Here is a 13,312-nt window from a genome sequence, read left to right as displayed (position 1 = left end):
AAATATTTCTTTCATTGCACCCTGTGGGTTCTGGAGCTTGAACACAAATGCCAGTGTCAGACAAACTATGTTACCTGATGAGCACCTCTGCAGCCACCATTGTAACCGTTCTGTTAATGTAAGCTTTGTTAGTGTTTTATGTCTTGTTTGGTGTTGGTGTTTGGAACTGGGTTGTTAGGCTTTTGCTTGTTTATTTTAAGACAGGTCTTTTGTGTAGCCTAGGCTGGCCTGGAACGCACTATATATACAGTAGGCTAGCCTCCAATTCATGTGGCTCTGCCTGCCTTTGCTTCCTCAGGGCTGGGTTTAAAAGGGTGCTACCATGTCCCCCTGTGCATGAGAGTTTTGCCTACATGTAAGTGGATCACGCAGCAATGCTCGAGTGCTACAGAGACCAGAAGAGAGGGAGAGGTCGTTTCCTCTGGATATGGCATATGCTTTTGTTCTGTTCTGTTCCGCTTTGCTTTGCTTAGGTTCCAGGGATCAAACTTGCAATCTCACCAGTCTGAACTTGTTTTTCTAAAATGAGATGTCACTTCAACTACCTAAAGATCGGAACTACAGCCATGTATCACCACGGTTAGCCTTTCGTTATGGCCTCTTCTGTCTGTCTTATTTGTTCATTCGTTTTTATTATTGTTTGTTTTGGTTTTGTAAACAGTCTCACTGAATATCCCAGTCTGGCCTGGAACTAGCTATGTAGTTGAAGAACAGACCTATTCGGTGTACTAGACTTAGATTAGGGGTGTGTGTGTGTGTGTGTGTGTGTGTGTGTGTGTGTGCATGTGTGTTACAACTCCTATTCCAAGGGATCCAATAATCTCATCTGGCCTCTGCAGACCTATGAGCAGGCAAGTTACACAGGCTCAAAAAAGAAATAGTTTATTTTTTTTATTTTAATTTTTGAGACAGTCTATCATGTAGCCCTAGATATCCTTGAACTCGCTGTGTAGACCAGACTAGATTTGAACTCTCAGGGATCTACTTTCCTCTCCCTCCTGAGTACTGGGATTAAATGTGCGTGCCATAGCCCTCAGCCTGCATATATATTTGTTTTGTTTTTACTTTTTGGTTTTTCAAGACAGTTTTCTCTGCATAGCAGCGCTGGCTGTCCTGGACTCACTTTGTGGACCAGGCTGTCATGGAACTCACAGAGATCCAAACCTCTCCCTCTCAAGTGCTGGGATTAAAGCCATGTGCCACCTCGTCCGGCTGATAAATATATATGTTTTTTCCACGTATAAAGGTTTAATGAGAGAAGAAGAGTAGAAGGGGGGATAAGTAAGGCCAGCCATGAGCACATGGAGGGAAATGGGGGATGGGGAGAGAAGGGACAGGGACAAAGGAGGACAAGAGAGCAGAGAAGAGTAAGGACAAGAGACATATATATATGTGTGTGTATATATGTATATATATATATATGTATATATATATTTTTTAAAGACTTTGAGATTACTGATTTGGCTATGCTGATTAGTCAGTGAGCCCCAGAGATCCTCCCTCTGCCTCTGCCTCTGCCTCTGCCTCTGCCTCTGCCTCTGCCTCTGCCTCTGCCTCTGCCTCTGCCTCTGCCTCTCTGCCTCTCTGCCTCTGCCTCTGCCTCTGCCTCTGCCTCTGCCTCTGCCTCTGCCTCTGCCTCTGCCTCTGCCTCTGCCTCTGCCTCTGCCTCTGCCTCTGCCTCTGCCTCTGCCTCTGCCTCTGCCTCTCCATTGTTTGGGTTACCTTACACTCACTCAGCTTTACTATGGGTGCTGGGGATTGAACCTCAAGTACTCACGATTGAGCAGTCATCCTTCCTACTAAGTTAACCCCAAGCAACACTTTATATCTTTAAAAACTTCTTCCCAAAGCTGGGGAAATGGGTTCATAAGCATGGTGACCTCAGTTCAAAAACCTCAGAACCTACATAAACAGCCAGGTATGGTTGTTCGCTCACCTGTAACCCCAACACTGTGGGGAAGGGGGAGCAGAGGTAGCTGTATCACTGGGTCTGAATGATAGACTGAGGAACCAGTGTCCTCCTCTGGCTTCTGATGCACACAGGCACGCACAGCCCATCCTTTGTCTTTATAGTCTCACTAGGTTTGGCTTGGAAGTAGCTCAGGCTGGCCGCGAACAGAGATCCAACTGCCTCTGCCCCCAAGTGTTAGGTGCGTGCCACCAAGCCCAGAGTGCCAGTCTTTCTTTCTTAGACAGACTCTGTCACTTCATCACATGATGCCTTTTTTAAAACATTCATTTGTTTGTCTTCTAGTGGGGGAGAGGTTGCTCAAGTACTAAGGCATACAAATGGAAGTCAGAGATAGGTAGACTTAACACAAGGTGGTTCTCTCTTTCCACTACTACAGTTCCTGGGATCAGACTCCGAGTGTCCCTACCTGCTAAGTCATCTTGTTGTCACACCCCACACACACCTTTTAAAGTAAAATAAAACATAGGAAATGAACACAATCTTGTGCTGAACCCTGATATGAAGATGAACAGGTACCAGCGTCCAACGGATAGTGTTGCAGCCACATAACCGAATCCCGAGATGATCGAAGCTAAAAACTGTGGCCTGTGGCCCGTCTGAAGGAAGCCCGCCTGCCCTTGTGGAGGTCTGTGGGCACATTCTGCCTACGTGCCCCTGATGACTGGATATGCCTTGCTGTAGGCAGTGGCTGTTTGCCAATGATCGCTGGCCAGGAGTTCAGAATGAGACTGTTTTAGGTTATACAAATGGCATCACCTGCAGGAAACTTTGTTTCCTTCTCTGGTCTTCAGCAACCTTCCCCGGCTACATTGCTCCACACAGGAACCTTGGTCCTAGTATTTTCCCCATCCTCTTAGAGCAAATGTCAGTTACTACCTCGAGAGTACCTTATACACAGACCCTTATCCGCACCTCAGCTCCATACTTAAGCGTGAGCCTCAGTTTTTCTCAGCTATGAGGTGGCGTAGAGTATCATCACCCTCTCTCAACAACCCAATCCCTGTGCTGACATAATATGACCGCAGCCAAAGAAACAGCCTGGCACTCAAACACAATACGGGGAGACACACCTATCTGGCCCTGCTTCATGGTAACATCAGCCTCACCCCAGACAATATTCCCTTTTCAGCCCAAGCCAAGGAACAGCCAATCAGCAATAGGTACTCGTACTCCATCCCATCTCAGGATATAGTAATTGCCAGGTGAGATTAAAAGACCCCGATTATTAAGGGTTTGTCTACTGGTATAGCCACTGGCATGTTCAAAACTCAGTTCAGCTGCTCAACAATATGTTACTCTTCCTTCTTCCTACTCCGAAAATAGCACCACTGAAGACCCAAGCTGGAAATCAGCACAATGTTCTCATGAGTTTGGGGTCTTCAAGGCTCATGTGTTGAAGGCTTGGTCCTCAGCCTCTGGCTGGAATGAAGGGACATCCCTGAAGGCATGCTCTTAAGGGAGGTATTAGGTCCTCAGTCCCCAGTCCCATTCTCAGGCTTGCTTCTGGCAGCCTTTAGGTAAACAATCTTCTAGGATACACTGAGCAACCACAGGTGCAAAGTATCAGAATCAAACCCCATGCACCCAAAACTTTAAAACCGTGATCCAGATCTTTCTTCCTTTTAAGGTTATTGCCCTGGGTATTTTGTCACAGCAACAGAAAGCTGACTAACATGTCTTCTCGCGTCTTCCATTCAGTCCACCACTAAGAGCTGCCACTCCTATCTCTCTCAGAACCATTCCTTTCTTTTCATCCAGAGGCCACCACTGGAGTCCGTTCTGTCAGTCCCCTTCCCTGTGACACTGCCACCCCATCCTCCTTTACAGCTCTCCCTGCCTTCACGCCATTGTCGCTGGGAACCCAGCTCCTGCTTTTACTGAAAAACCCTCAGGGGCTGCCAGGATGAAAACAGGTCTTGGCAATTTCAAGACCCCATCATACCATCCCTGCTTGGCTGTCTAACTTCATCTCTCATGCCAGACCTCACGTGTTGTGGTGTCCTCTTTCTCGACAATGCTATTCCCTGTCACTAACATCCTTCTTTTCCTCCCGATTTCCCAGACTAGCATTTAGTCACATATTTAGGCTTAGCTGGGACTTCTACCCCGCCAGGGCTTGGCTCTACCGTTCTTCCGAAGGAGGCTAAAGGTTCTCATTACTACTTTGGAAGAATGGTTCTAAATACTGTTCTTAAACTCCCTTCTCCCTCACAACAAACCTTGTCTCTACTTATTCCTATTCCTATTTTAGGATAAGACAAGTGGGATTTGATAAAGTTGAAGAAATGTGCAAAACGGTAAATGGCTAGAGCAGACCTGAACTTCAGTTTATGTGTTTGTTAATGAAATGTATTGTCTTGAATTTGTTTTATTTTCTGTGTATGAATGTTTTGCTTTCATGTATGTCTGTCCACCAGACATTAAGGGACAGAAGAGGTCATTGGATCCCCTGGAACTGGAATTACAGATGCTTGTGTGGTGCTGGGAATTGAACAGTCAGTGCTCTTAACAGCTTAGCTGTCTCTCCAACCCTGTCTTTCTTTTCTTGTCTCTTGTTTGCTTGCAAAGGAGTTTCCTAGGTTGTCCCAGGCTGGCCCTTAAACTCCTGGGCTCAAATAATTGGTCCTTAGCCTCTGACTCCAGAGTAGCTGTGAGTAGGGTGAACACCACTGCTCACCTGATGTGTCCTTGGCTACAAAGCTTGCTTTGCTCTGGCATGCTGTAGTCAACGCATGTGTTCCCATGTTTATCCATAGAAGCACGTTTCACCACAGACCGTCACACAGTTCTACAGCTCTGTTTCCTGAAATTGGAGCTCCATGCATTCCCTTCTTCCTGCTCCTAGCTGGTCCCCTGCAAGCAATGAGGAAGTCCGCAGGACAAGGGTGGGTGGGATTAGTCCTTTCTAGCCAAACTTGTATTTGGGGCAGCTCCTCAGTGGTTTGAAGATTCCAGAATCCTCGATCCCACCAATTTTGCTCACTAATCGGAACCTTCAAAATTTTCCCTTCCAAAACATGTCACAGACCTCTAGACCAGTGTCCTGCCTGCTCGTTGCCACTCCTCTCGGACTCTGAGTCCGGAGGGTTTACTGGAGATCAGTTTTCTTCTCCCAGTGCAGCCCACATTAATTATCCTGCCAAGGAATTCCCAACTTCTCTCCTACCCTCAAAAGCCTGGATGGAACCAAGGGATTCCTAACCAGGAGGGAATTCCCATCTCAGGTCCCACTGCCTTTAGGTCAGAGCCGACAAGGAGCCTTACTTCCAGCCCGACCCTGGCGCCTGTGCGCCTCCTTCGTCTCCTTCACGGAAAGAATGCCTTTACTAAATCCGGAACGGATTTGCATCACTGCAGCAAGGGAAGGGCTCAAGGATCTCACAAAGCTGTAAAGTTGAGCTGAGGGTGCGTCCATCCCACCCCAACCCCAGAACTGCTGAAGCTGCTAAAAGGCAGTGAGATGTGCACACTGCCCCTGAAACCTGGATTGTGGTGGTTGCTAGTCACCTCTGCCTGTGTTTGAGCCAGACCTCAAGTTGTGCTTTGGGGAGAAGAGAAAAGAAAGATGAGATGAGAGAGAGGAGTGTGCGGGAGGGTAGGAGGGGTAGGGGGGAGCCCTAGTCCAGCACTCCCCACACACACAATTAAGAATTTTTTTAAAGAGTTGGGGATTTGGCTCAGTGGTAGAGCGCTTGCCTAGCAACCACAAGGCCCTGGGTTCGGTCCCCAGCTCCGAAAAAAAAAAAAAAAAAAAAGAAAAAAAAGAAAAAAAAAGAAAAAAGAATTTTTTTAAAGACAGCCATGCCTGGTGGTACATGCCTTTATATTTTTTTAAAATGTCTTTTTTAAATTTGAATTTTACTTTTATTTGTTTGTTACTTATATGAGTACACTGTAGCTGTCTTCAGACACACCAGAAGAGGGCATTGGATTCCATTACAGAGGGTGGTAAGCCACCATGTGGTTGCTGGGAATTGAACTCAGGACCTCTGGAAGAGCAGACAGTGCTCTTAACCGCTGAGCCATCTCTCCAGCCCAAGAATCTTCTAGTGAGTAGTGGAGCACAGCTTTAATTCCAGCCCTTGGGAGGCAGAGGCAGGCAAATTTCCAAGTTTCAGGCCAGCCTGTTCTATAGAATAAGTTTAGGACAGCTAGGACTACACAGGGAAACCCTGTTTCCCAAAACCCAATAATGATAAAAGAAAAGAAAGAAAAAAGGAAAGAAAGACAAGAAAACTGAGCACTAAATGTAGGGTCTTCTCAGGTCCTCCTAGCAGCTACCTCTAGACCCTTGGGGTGGGGGTGGGGGTGCATCTCAGTGGCTGCTACTGTGCTCACAGAGTACAGAAGGTTCAGACTCTCAGTATCAACCTTGTCTCTCCTCATGCCTGTCTCAGAATTCCACGCCACTCAAGCTGTTTCTTAGAAAAGTCTTTCCCATGCTGCCTCAGCTAAGCTTTTGCCAGTTCTTTAAGCCCATCCTAAAAGACGCCTCTGCCCTGGGCTTGGTGGCACACACCTGTAATTCTAACACTCGGGAGATCGAGGAAGGAGGATTTGCATTCAAGACCAACCTAGCAAGTTCTGGGCCAGACGTGACTATGCAGGGAGACCTAGTCTCCAAGGGAGGAAAAAAAAAAAAGATCTGAATCAAGACCAGAATCCACTCCTGTGGAGTACCTGGAAGGTGATGGGAAGAGAGATAGTGACTGTTGTGTGACGTCATATTCCCTCTGTAGATCTTGGACTCCTCTCTCACTCTTAGATGGATCTGGGTGAGATGACCTTCAGGGCTGCCTCCAACTCCAACCCTATAAAACTAGTGATTTCTTGGATCTCTCAGCATCTACAACAGGATACTATCCCAGTGGTAAAGTCTTTAACGCCCCAGGCTACTGAGAACCAGACTCACTGAGAAAGCCTGGAAGCCTCGTTTACAGCCTCCTTTCAACACGTACACACTGTCTTATGAACACCAAAGGACCAACTCAGGGTCAGTTGGCTACTACTCCAGTCTCCAGCCATCTCCAACAAGGTTCATTCCTCTTCCCCCAAACTCAGTACCTATCACATACCCTGACTGAAGCTCTTCAACCCTTCAGGCTGGCCATTTGGACCACTGTTCCCTAAGTCTCCCATCCATGGGCTCTCATTACCTACTGAAGCCACACAGAATTAATGCTAATCTGAAGCCACGGCCCTCAGATTCAGATAGAATCTGACTTGCCATTCCAGTTCTGTTACAGCCTAGGCAGGTAATCTTACATGCTATTTACCCTCCTTGAGCCTCAGTCCATTAATCTATTAACAGAGCAATGAGAGCTTGAGCGGGGAGGGGCATTTTCCTGTAAAGTGCTCCCTTAGCGTAGTCAAGAGGCCCTGGGTTCAGTCTGTAGAACAAAACTAAACACCAGAGTGACAGTTGTGGACATTTTATAAGATTTATGAAAACACGCATCAATGCAAGAATGTCAAGTCGTAAGCATTATTTGTTTGCTGTTTGCCTTCGTTCTCTCAGGAAACTATTTAATGGGTTCTTTGGAAGCTAGATATAGAGATATCTAAGGCAGGGTTTCTCTAACCACAACCAGGGACTAAATAATTTTAAATGCAGCCAGGTATGGTGGCTCATACCTTTGATCCTAACACTCAGGAGGCAGAGGCAGACAGATCTCTGTGAGTTCAAGGCCAGCCTGATCTACATAGTGAGTTCTAGGACAGCCAAAACTACACAGTAAAATCCAGTGTGTGTGTGTGTGTGTGTGTGTGTGTGTGTGTGTGTGTGTGTATAAATGTTATCCTAAGAACCCAATTATAAACTTCAATTAAAGAAGGTTTGAGGCCCAGAGAGGTGACATGCTTTGCCAAAGGTCACACAGCAGGTCTAAATATGTAGAATGGCAGGTAAGGAAGGGCAGGGTATGAGATAGGAGTGTGAGTGGAGGTCAGAGTAAAGACATTGAACTAAATCCACAAACAGGTGACTGAATATGACCTTCAGCTGACATTGCCCTGTTTCCGTGCCCAGTAGGGCTTGGAATCTGGCTGTCTTTGGAACTGCTCCTGCAGGGAGTTTGCAGTAGCTTCCCAGAAACACCAGTAAATATGTCTATTGTTAACTAGTAACCAGCCCCAGAGCTCTGCAAGGGTCCCCATACAACTTCTCCCTCAAGATTAACAATGTGGCAACGCATGCCTTTAACCTAGCATTTGGGAGGCAGAGGCAGAGAGAGGCAGGACGATGCCTGTGAGTGTTAGCTTACAGGTGACTCTGTTAGGCTCCTCCCAGGAACCTAGCAAAGGTTACAGCATCATCTGCTGCCATTACCAGCCACCCCCAGATGCAGGCAGCATATAATAAAGCTGCTCATCACCCCAGTTCTCTCTGTGTTCCCATGTGTACCTGGCTGGTCTCTCCCCTTTTCTGACCTCTACCCTCATGGCTCTGCTCCCATCTGTCTGCCTTTACCCCATCTCCAGCCCCTCACTCCCATCCCTTCTCCCAAATAACCCCCTTTATTCCGGATCTGTTGCATAGTGTGATTTCTTAGGGGACACCTTATCATGGGTCTGCCAGGTACCCCTCACCTCATTTTGTTTCATAATAGTGATTCTGAGGCCAGCCTGATCTACACATCGAGTTCCAGGCTGATCGGGGCTACATAGTGAGAATTTGTCTCAGAAACCAAACACATAAACGTCTCCTTTCTCGTTTACCATCGGTTTATTTTATTATTTTTGTGGTTTTGAGGGACAGCCATTGAACCACGTGAGCTGTATACATTGCAAGGCTCAGGTTAGCTGGCTCCTTTGGATATCCAGCTCCTTCGAGAACCACCTCAGATAGATGCCCTCAACAAGATTCTCTCTCATGACCTTACTGTGGGACTCTGAACCCCATTGTACCCCTAGGGCACAGTCTGCACCTAAGAGAGACCCTAAGAAAAGCCCAAAGTATGTTTTGTTTCGTATCTTTTCAAAGAAGGTAGTCTGACATAGGTTGTTGACCTGCAATGTAGTCAGGGGCCTCCACTAACCTTAGGGAATGTTTTGGGTTTTGTTTTTTTTTTTTTTTTGGTTTTTTTTTTTGTTTTGTTTTGTTTTTTAATTGTTTTGATTTTGATGGATTTATTTTGAGACCGGGATCTCACTGTGTAGTCCTGGCAGACTTGGAACTTGCTACATAGACTGGAGGAGCGTGCTACCACACCAGGCTTGTTTTGTTTTGAGACAGGGTCTCCTATAGCCCAAGCTGGCCTCAAATTCACTATATAACTGACTCTGGCCTTGAGCTCCTGATTCAGTGCACTGAGCTAACCTCCAGCAATGTCCTTGGCTGAGGTTAACCCAACCACGGGGAAGCCGAAAACACCAGGGACCGTGTCAAGTAGTGACCAGGAGGGTGTCACTACTTGACATCCCCACACCTTTTTCCATTTTTCATTTTCTCTTTTTGAGATGAGCGTCTTGCTACGTAGTTCAGGCTGGCGTTAGACTCATGATCTCAAGTGATTTTCCCATCCAGCCTCCTGAGTCCTGCGACTCCAGCCGTGTGCCACCACACCCAAGTGTGATTCTTTCTTTAGGCCGTGCCATTGTTTTTATAGTTCCACTCTGTCTCCACCTGCAACTCTTCCCCTGTCTTCATGGACAAAGTCTATCTCTGTCCAGTTTATTGCAGGGTTATCACTTCAGCCTAACCTCAGGCACCCAGGACTGTTTGCCTGTCCCCCTGAGCACACCCAGGAGCTGCTTCTTGTCTCTATGGCAGAAAATGTGGCCTGGGCATCCACCTGACTGTGGGACTTCACTGACACCTTAAACTTCTAATTTAAGCACAGTCTAACGTGTGGGGGTTGGGCATGGGGTCTGAGATTCAGTAGATTGTCTAGCCTCTACCATTTTATCCATTTTATAGTAAAACTCTGTGAACTTTATGAATCCAGAATTACACGACCGTCTGTGTGTTTAATGAGTGTTGTTTGCTGATGTGGTAACGACAACCAGTGCCCACTTGGCCTTGGTTTTTGTGTTTATTTCCTACAAGTTGCAAGTCTCAACTCTGGGCTGTCTTTTGTGGGTTCTACTAAAAGCAGGAGGAGGAGACAGCTAAGGGAACAGAGATTTCCACTCGTCCGGGGTCTACAGGCAACCCACTGCTAACCCCCAGCACTCAGTCTACCCTCCAGAACCTGAAGGCAGCAGCAGAAGTCAGCTCTTTCCCAGTTCTTTCTTCCTACTTGCCTCAGAATCCAGTGGAAGAGAGTTGAGTGGGAGACTGGTGTTGCTGAATGGGTAACTGGAGAGGGAGGGTTAAGGACAGGGCGAGGAGCCAGGGGAGGGAACACAGCCATTCCCCAGGGAGTTCTGTAGCCTTCCCCAGAGATCAGGAAGGAACAGAGGCCGGAAGTGGGGGTGTGGGTAAGAGCACTGGTAAGGGTGGGGTGACCAGTATTGCATTGTGGGCCTGGAGCTGGTTTTCCGGTGATTGACCATTAGTGACAAGGGAACTCCAGCCTCCTGCCCCAGGGACTGTCTGGTTCAGCCAGACCCTATCCTTTGACTGTTTGTCCTCCAGCCTGAGTCAGACTCCCAGAAAAAACTGATTTCAAAAAGCCCCTTCCTGTGAGGGGTCTCTGGCCCAGAAAGGAAGGAACCAGGACTGTTAAAGCATCGTGCTAGGGTTTAGGGTAAAACAAGGGTGCCCCCAGTCCAGATCTCAGAATGTTCCCTGAACTTCATCATCCCTGAAGAGGATGACGTGCCCCGGGCCACCTCCCAGGAGCAATCTGGACCCCCTCCTCCAGCCCTTCCGGCAGCACAGTTCTGCACAGCGTAGGGCTGAAGCTGCCAAACCCGATTTTCCGGTGGCTGCCCAAGGCTGGCTAGAGCAGGAAGCCCTCCTCCTGGCATGGACCCCTCAGGCTACCGTTCTCCTCCCCCTCACCTGATTCCCTGCCTGGGCTGTGCCTTCTGCACCTGTGCCAGCTGTCCCAGTGTGCCACCACTTCCTCCTCCACCTGCTTTCCATCTCCCCTGGGCTGCTTCCCGAGGCACCATAAGGTGTGGGCCAGTGCTAACCCCCTCTAGGATCCAATCTTCTCAATCTCCAGATGGAGAACAGTGGCCTTCCCACAGAGCAGACTCAGGGGAGGGGTCTAAAAGTGGAAGTGAATAGCAGAGGGCCCTGCTGGGTGGGTCGGTGCGGTGTTGGGAGCACAGCTAGGGAGTGAGAAGGAAGCGTTGCTTCTGGAAATCTCTAGGTAGAATATCTGAAGTGAAGGGGGGTGCTCCCTCCGGATTCCTTATGTTATCTAACCTTTGGGAGAAGGAAGAAAAGAGGGAGAGACAGACGCCATCCTTGAAGCTGCCAGATTCCCAGTGTTCTGTCTCCCATTGAGGGAGGCCTCTCATTTTGTCTTCACCTGTCTTACCTCCAACATTAACACCTCCCTTAAACACAGCAAGCACTGACGATACAGACTGAGAAGCCCAGGCCCCCGGGAGAGGCAGACCAGACAGGTCCACTCATCTAACCCAGGCCCCACAGCTCAAACCCCCTCTCCCAGGCTGGGGATCAGCCCTGTCCTCAGCCTCCAAAGAACTCTGGTTGGATGAGAGCCGCTGAATTGCACCCAATCATCCGGCAGACCACCTAAACTGAAGGAGTGGGTACTCTCTGGCTGTTGCTATCTCTGAGAGCCTGGAGGGGGAGGAGAATTGGGAACCTGGAGGAGGAGGGGTAATGGAGGAGAAGTCATTGCAGATGGAGCTAAAAATAGCTAGAAGAGATGATGTCATCGAGTTCCCTCTGCTTATCAACCCCCTCATACACACATAGAAACACACACACACTCAAAGACACAGATACACAGAGACAGAAGGAAAGGCATGTATATGCACACACTGCACACAATAATATTGGGGAGGGAGACATCTGGGCCTCAGAGCTGAAAGGCAGGGAAGTCTGGTGAGTGTGTCTATGTGTGTCTGGGTTTGCACGAGTATGATTGCATGTGTCATGTCTGTATACTTGTTAACTTGTGTACTTATGTGTGGGTGTATGTATGTTTATGTCTGTGTAGGGGCATGTTTCCTGCCAAGGGGCGGCTGGGTATCTATCGAATTCTTGCTAGTGCTGACCTCTGCTTATAGATCATGTGCCTGGATACATACATTTGCTTCTTATGTTGTAGACCCGTGAGTTCCTTATATTTACATGTCAATTTTTGTTTGTGGACTATGTCATGTGTTTGTATGTACAGAACCCCTTATGGACCTTGGACAGCAGTCCAGCCACCTTCTAACTGATAGTAATGTCCAGTCGCTTGTTTTCTTCACAAGGAGCTCAGCACACCCAAGAACCAGTGTAGCTGCAAATTGTCTGCCCCAGCCCTCAGCCTTCCCCTCAGGATCCCACACTCTGGCAAGCTTAGAGTAAATGTACGTAACTCAGTTTTCCTCTCCTAAGAGACAAATGATTTTAGTTAGACTTCTAAAACCCGGAGGATAGGCCACCAAAGGTCTTAGGGATTACCCCCAGCCCCCAACTCTCACACTAGCCCATGAACATACAAATCAACACATCAGAGACAGAGACCCTCATAATGTTCCTTCCACTAGACACAACCTCATGGAAACCTATTTAAACCCGATGACACATGGGCACGCATTCAGAAATCCAAATGGAAAATCCCCAGGCCAGACAGAGTGCAACACCCTCCCCTTTTCCTGGGCTCAAACTCAGTCTTGCCCCACCCCCAAGTGCCCCAGCTCAGCAGGCAGTCCTGGAAAACGCTGACCTCAGAGGATGGCTGGGGGGGCTGAAGGTGACATGTCCTTCTCCTACACTAGCCATTCTGAACACCCCTTTTCCTGCAGGCTGCCCCCTCCCCCTCCTGACCTTCATTCTCAGCTGAGCCAATGCCATTATGGTTTGTCTCTGCCCTCTCAGAACGCTCCTCAGGCTCCCACAGCTGACAGCTGAAGCACATTCAGTCATAAAGGCATACTGGCCACATGTGGCATAATGTTCCCGTTCTGTCACAGCTAGCAATCACACCTACACCCTGACCAGCACCGGTGTACCTCATTCTAGATCACTCGTGGGGTTCTGTCTTTCATCCAGTCTCCTTTCTGTGCCTTCTTGTCCTCTCCAAGATGCCTTGTGCCCATGGGAGTGTGAGGCAGGAGAGCCCCTTATCACAGGGCAGATCAAAACACTGAGGACAAAGATGGGTTTGTCTGGCTGACCTTGTCCCGTTCCTCTACTTTGCTGTGGTCCACAGTGATCCTTGCTGCTGTCTCTTAAGTTTATCCCTAAGCGGATCCACCCCCAAC

General features: G+C 48.2%; 1 protein-coding gene and 1 long non-coding RNA gene across 2 annotated transcripts in view; one reads left to right on the top strand and one right to left on the bottom strand.

Moving 5' to 3' along the window:
• Pik3r3 (phosphoinositide-3-kinase regulatory subunit 3) overlaps positions 1–13,303 on the bottom strand; it is a 122,764-nt gene extending 109,461 nt beyond the window's left edge. The window contains exon 1 of the mRNA XM_087550901.1: positions 13,061–13,303. The gene's annotated coding sequence lies outside the window, so the exon portion shown is untranslated. The remainder of the gene's footprint in view (positions 1–13,060) is intronic.
• Positions 1–13,312, top strand: part of LOC148005993 (uncharacterized) — a 1,435,680-nt gene that overhangs the window by 1,330,492 nt on the left and 91,876 nt on the right. The gene's annotated exons all lie outside the window — the stretch shown is intronic.

This window comes from Rattus norvegicus, chromosome 5 (genome assembly GCF_021556685.1).
Source record: "Rattus norvegicus strain SHRSP/BbbUtx chromosome 5, alternate assembly SHRSP_T2T, whole genome shotgun sequence".
In the NCBI taxonomy this organism is placed as follows: Eukaryota; Metazoa; Chordata; class Mammalia; order Rodentia; family Muridae; genus Rattus; species Rattus norvegicus.
Note: the sequence above shows the minus strand (reverse complement) of the source record. Positions and strands in the feature narration are given on the sequence as shown.